Here is a 6,000-nt window from a genome sequence, read left to right as displayed (position 1 = left end):
GTTTAAAATGGGCAATAGTAATAGGAACAATACATATTTTGCTTCTACTTGATACTTCAGACTTTGGTAAGAAAGAAATTCATCATGGCAGTAGCTGAAAACAACTTGACTACAGTTGTGGAAACCTAACAACATACAGAGGGAGAGCTGCTGGGCTTCATGCTGGAACTACTACAGATGGTTTGAAGGGTCAAACTGAGAAAATGCATTAATGTTGCACCAAGAATTTATGTCTTTGACAGCGTTAAACATATATATTGAAAATACACAAAGTACAGTATATGTATCATAAATATCAACAATTAAATCTAACAAAGACACATGGTTATGATGCACCACTCTTATGAAGCACCAAAAGGCTAATAGTACCCCCAGGTGGAGAAGCCTGCTAAACATGATGATTGAGTGAGTTATGAGCCAAGTCCCTGAAGTGCTTTGCATCTAAAAAGATGCTGATGTGGCCATGTGATCATCAAAGACAAAGTTGATAAGGCATCAGCCAAATATAATCACTGCCCCATTGTTTTGTTCTATTTATGCATTGTAACAGCACAATTTTCATCACTACCTTTCTTAGGTGATGCAATTTGAGAGTGAAATGTGACATTAAGCTGTCAGATTGTGCACATACACAGGTTTTAATTAGTAGGTTTAATAACAGAACAAACAACGTAGAACAAGCATGGATGACCAACTGGTGCATAGTTTTGTTTTTTTTTTTCTGAATTTTCCCACCTGATTAAGTTCATGAAGGATTTGATAATTAGCTTAATGATGTGACTTCAGGTGCTGGAAAAACAAGGCTGTGCAGTGCAGGTGGGGAAACACTGCTGTAGAGAAAACAACACAAAAACATGAAACTGAGAGAGGCTGTGTGTTAAATCAGGTCCTGGTTCTGTACATACAGAATAACTATGTATGGACAGTAAAGTGAGTGTACCGACTAGGTCACAGGTTGCATAATGTAAAGCGCCGTGTAACTCATTTGTTTCAACAGCTGCAAGTACGTTTCATGAAACAGTCTTCAAAACACCCATATCACACCACTTGATCATGACGAACAACATCCTTTCAAATGATTGATGGTTAGTTTGTTGTATGGTTGAAAAGAAGCTCCTCCTGACTGACTTGAGCTGTTTAATTGGCTGCTTGTGCCACCATTTTTTTCTTTTTTGTTAGTCTGCAGTTAATGTGATCTACATGGCCAGATTATTCCTACCCTCTCTTGATGTGCTAAAATTCAAAAGGAAGTAAATGATTACAGAAACGCTGATCTAGATTAACTTACAGGATGAGAGAGACACTCTACAACTGTAATGGCAATTTAAACATCAGAGTAAAAACTTTATTATGTGTAAAGTATAGGTAGGCAGGTAGGTAGGTAGGTAGATAGATTCAACCAGTAGTAGGAAAAGTTCACCATGTAAAGTAAGCCTTTGAGTTGCTTCAATGAGAGTGAAGCAAACATTTTGAATTTGATTTTATGTGTTTGATTTGATGTAAAATATCACTTTTGTTCATGTAAGTGACAATTTTGCTTTGCATTGTCTCATTCCAAGCATTTGTTTGAGTGAAATGAAACTAGTTAAGTTGCTTATTGCCACATAAATAAACTGACAAACCTTTTTTAGAATGAAGGGTAAATCAAATCAAGATGTATTAATGTAAATGGTAATAGTAACAGTGCAGATTGAATACTTCCAATGGCACTTCCATCACTGAAAATGATACACTGGTTCCTTTTGCCATTGCTAGTGTACAGTATCTTTTCTCTCTGATGTGGAGAATCCTCATGAATTCTAATAAGTGGTAGTGATTCCTTATAAAGTCACAAGGAAAGTATGACCCCTAACTGTACACTGTGCTGATCTTTTCTGCTCCCCAACAGATCTTAGAACGTTCCATCTCTATGGTTATATCAGTGGATATAGTGCTGTTCATTACATTCATGTCGAAATTGCTACAGCAGTTTAAACGCTTGACATGTTACATTGCGTGTCAAAGGTCTTTCTCTTGCCGTGGAAAAACAGAAAACCCATTTAGGCCGGAGGAGAAGACCAGAACAGGCCTGACAGGCAGGGGAAATAGACTTTCTTTTTTTAACCCATCTGTAGATATTGGATCATGCCAGAAAGAGGTCGTGCTGGTTAGCTCTATGACTCAAGGTCCTTTCGGCCAAAAAAAGAGAAAGAGAGAAAATGGTGATGATAGAGGGTGCGAGCAACCTTGTTTCATATTTTTTCCATAAGAAGAAAACTTGGAAGATCTCTGGCTGAGTTCATACATTTGACATACAAATATGCATCAGGTAGAGAAGTAAATCCACCCCATCAGTATTCTATGGGGATCAGAATGGCTGAAAAATGCCTCTTCATCATTTGGCTCGCTCTTTCTTTAACAAAACATACACCTCAGCGCAGTGCAAGTTGTTTTATTGAACAGGCTGGAGAGAGAGCAGACTGGCATTCTAGAAAAAAAATCTTACTTTGCTACATTTATTGCTTGCTTGGGATTTCTATTCCATTTCATTTTTTCTTCCCTCTTTCTCTCTCTTTCTGTCTCTCAAGCCATTTTTATTATAAGTCCCTTGTCAGCAAACCACGTTTTCCCATTCCTCAAGTTCATTATCATCAATAAGTCAAATACAGTCTATCCTTCAAAAGCCACATCATATGCTGCGGCTGCAGTAGCTTTTTTTCTGTGCAATGTAAACCAATTTACCTTCCTCTCTCCATTGCAGATAGTATTAAACAATGCCCTATGAGTACGCAGCTGTCTGAAAGGGGAATGATTTATTGCAGAATGAGAAGTCTTTGCGTCGCTTTGCGAGGCTGTGCAGTGTAAAATAAGCTCATTTATATTCCATATTGCCATAGCTGCCTCACTTAATATTCCTGTCAGCCAATGCCGAGCAGTGGATTCACTCTGATTCAGACGTGGTATAAAAGAAGCCTCTCCTTGGCTTTTGAGGAGTGTACTAACATTATTAAACACATTTCATCACATTATAGTAACGTGAGGAAAACAGCTCCCATATAAAAGCGCAGGTTAAGAGAGCCACTGTTGTCTGAGGTTTGACAGTCTACTAATGGTGCTTCTGTGAGAGGTGCTTTTCTCACCATTGTCCTCGGATGCTGTCCTACTGCTGTGCTGAAAGACGGTAGTGTAAAAGCTTTAAGTCGTACTGTTTAATGCAAAGGCTTTTAAATCAGCTGAACAAACAAAAGGATTAAATTAGCGCTTGCGCTACATATAATGCACTCAAAAGCCCCCTGATGCTTTCTTTCGAAACATTAATGAAATTTTTCTGAAGCTATTTTGAAGGGCTTTTATATATGCATGCTTTGAGGAATTCTATAAACATGACAAATAAGCTTGCAGAAGCTCATTTGCAATTGCGCATTATACTTTCCATACAGTGTGGAGTGACTAAAGAGAATTACAATTGTTCTTAAATTTGTAATTTTGCAGCTGTGTATAATTCATATGGCTTGCAGATTTGCAGATGCAATATAGAAACAAGACATCAGAGATAAAATATAAAAGATTGTTTGACTGCATATGTACTACTTATTTAATAGTACAGCTCACATATCTTAGCAGTCTTTTTCATCATGAGAATGTCATAACAACATTATACGTTTATACAACCTATTTTTATGCATTCAGTGGTTTTAAATTATTTTGCCTCTATCTATTTACAGTACTGTGGAAGAAGTCAGAGACCATCCTTTCATTTATTTAATGTCCAGTCAAAAGTACAAGATTTTTAGCAAAAAAGGAAAATAACATGTGTTTAGCAAAAATTACACAAAACCATCCAACACTAAGTTTGATATCAAATCTATCAGTATTTAATTTGTCCACTCTACTTTTGTGCACTCTACTGCCACTTTAACTCTTCCATCCTACCAGTCTAAAAATCAAGTTACAGCTGTGTCCTTTCAACAAAAGAAATAAAGGTAAATCGCAAAAGAAGAAAAATCCAACAACTTTTTGACATTTTTATAGTGTTTATCAGGATTTTGTTTTGTCTAGTCTTGAAAGCAAACTCATTATTTCCTCCTTCCTCTCTTGTATCTACAAAACATGGTGGCCTATTGCCAACATAGCCTCACAAGATCTCAATAGGTTATAAATGTTGCCGGAGTTTGACTGTGGTTTTCCTCCTTTAAGTGGACAGGAGAAACTTATCAAAAGCAGTTGTTAAATATCTGTATGACCTACATGTGTGTGAGCAATTCTTTTTGACTGCCAGTGGCAGGCTGTTGGGGAGAGGAGCAGCATTGCATCTTGCATGCTTACGTGGTAACAATAACACTGTTAAAATCCATGCAGGAGTACATGTGCCAGGACATTTGTGTAGTGATTTGAGCATAGACTTTTACACAACCACATTGGGACAAACAAATGCAAATTATTTCATTCTAATCTGAAAGGCTCAAAATACATGCACTGTGCACTGCTGAAAAGAGTTTCATACATATATCTACATTCAATTAGTATATGTTAGTATATCGCTGTTGTCGACAGAAAACCTTGTATCTCCAAAATGGTAACTTTACAGGAGAAGGAAAAAACATACTTTACTTTTAATGTAACTCAATGGAACCTAACTTTTTTCCAAGTAATTTTGGGCCATTTCTTTTGGTCCATTCATCATGAAATTTACACACAATGTAAAGGGCAACAGGCATTATCACATTATGTCAAAAGCTGAAAAACAACAAAAATGGAAATACGAAGTTTTGTTCCGACAGCAGTGATATGTTATATGTTAAATCTCCATGTATGCATTTTTATAACATACAGCCAGGTCTATAAATATTTGGACCTTGACATAGTAACTGTCATTTTAATTTGAGAGTGTTTACATCCAAGGTCCATCAGGTGTACAGGGTAGGAATTCCAACGATTTTCATACATAGCACCACCCCTTCCCCCTTTTTAGGGACTCAAAAGTAATTGGACAATACAGTCTCTTAATAGCACAAGAAATAAAGTTGTTGTGTTTTTAGCATTACACTCCTGATTCTAGTCTGGAAACCTACGTATTTATTCTTTTTCTTATTTTTATTCATAGTCTGTTGTTTTTGTTGTAATCATTATATTAGACAATAAAACTAAAATGAGATTCAATGCAGACATAATGCACCTTTAATTTCAGTTCAGTAATCATTGTCCTGATCATAAAACCAATAACATTTATGCAAGGTTCAAAACTCCAAGTCACACTACGGTGTACAGTCTATGGTAAACAAAACTTTAATGATAAAAAAACTTTATACTATGTAACCCTTCAGCTACAGTCATCACACTTCAACATATGTGTTCTTTACTTAGCAATACTGTATATTTAACACTCAGCATTGTTTTGTGTTTAATACTGTATTCAACAAACTTCACCTACAAGCACAAATCCTTAATTCCAAAATATGACTTTTACCTGCAAATACTCAGTATTGCTTCCAACAGTGCTGTATTACATTAGATTCAACCTCTAAAAAATGAAAATACACTTTATTCTTTTAAGAAACAGAAACACCCTGGATTTGGATATGAAGGACTACAAGTATTTGGAACATGTACCAAGAATGCAGAAATTTAGTGTCTATATTCAGTCCATGTTACATTTTGTAAAGGTATAAAATCAGCATATGGCATGTCCACTGAAATCCCTGTTAAAACAGGAGTAGAATGAAAAATCTAAGATTATTATTAAGATCGTTACACATTCAGCCAAATGTTGAAACGTTAATGTGTATCACTTTCCCACAATTACAGACCAACTGTCCCACTATACCTGAAAAAATAAACAATTAAGATGAAAACAGAAACTAATTGTGTTCCAGAGTGCGTAATATCCATAAATATAAGAAAAAATATAATCAACACAGTTTTAACACATTTGCATTTAGAAGGTTTTTGTCAGCTCACAAAACACAAAATACAAAACTACATAGCTATTATGAGGGTCTCTACAATTTTAATTTGAGTTTA

Source organism: Colossoma macropomum, unplaced genomic scaffold, assembly GCF_904425465.1.
Source record: "Colossoma macropomum unplaced genomic scaffold, Colossoma_macropomum, whole genome shotgun sequence".
Lineage (NCBI taxonomy): Eukaryota > Metazoa > Chordata > Actinopteri > Characiformes > Serrasalmidae > Colossoma > Colossoma macropomum.
This window is presented reverse-complemented; position numbering follows the sequence as displayed.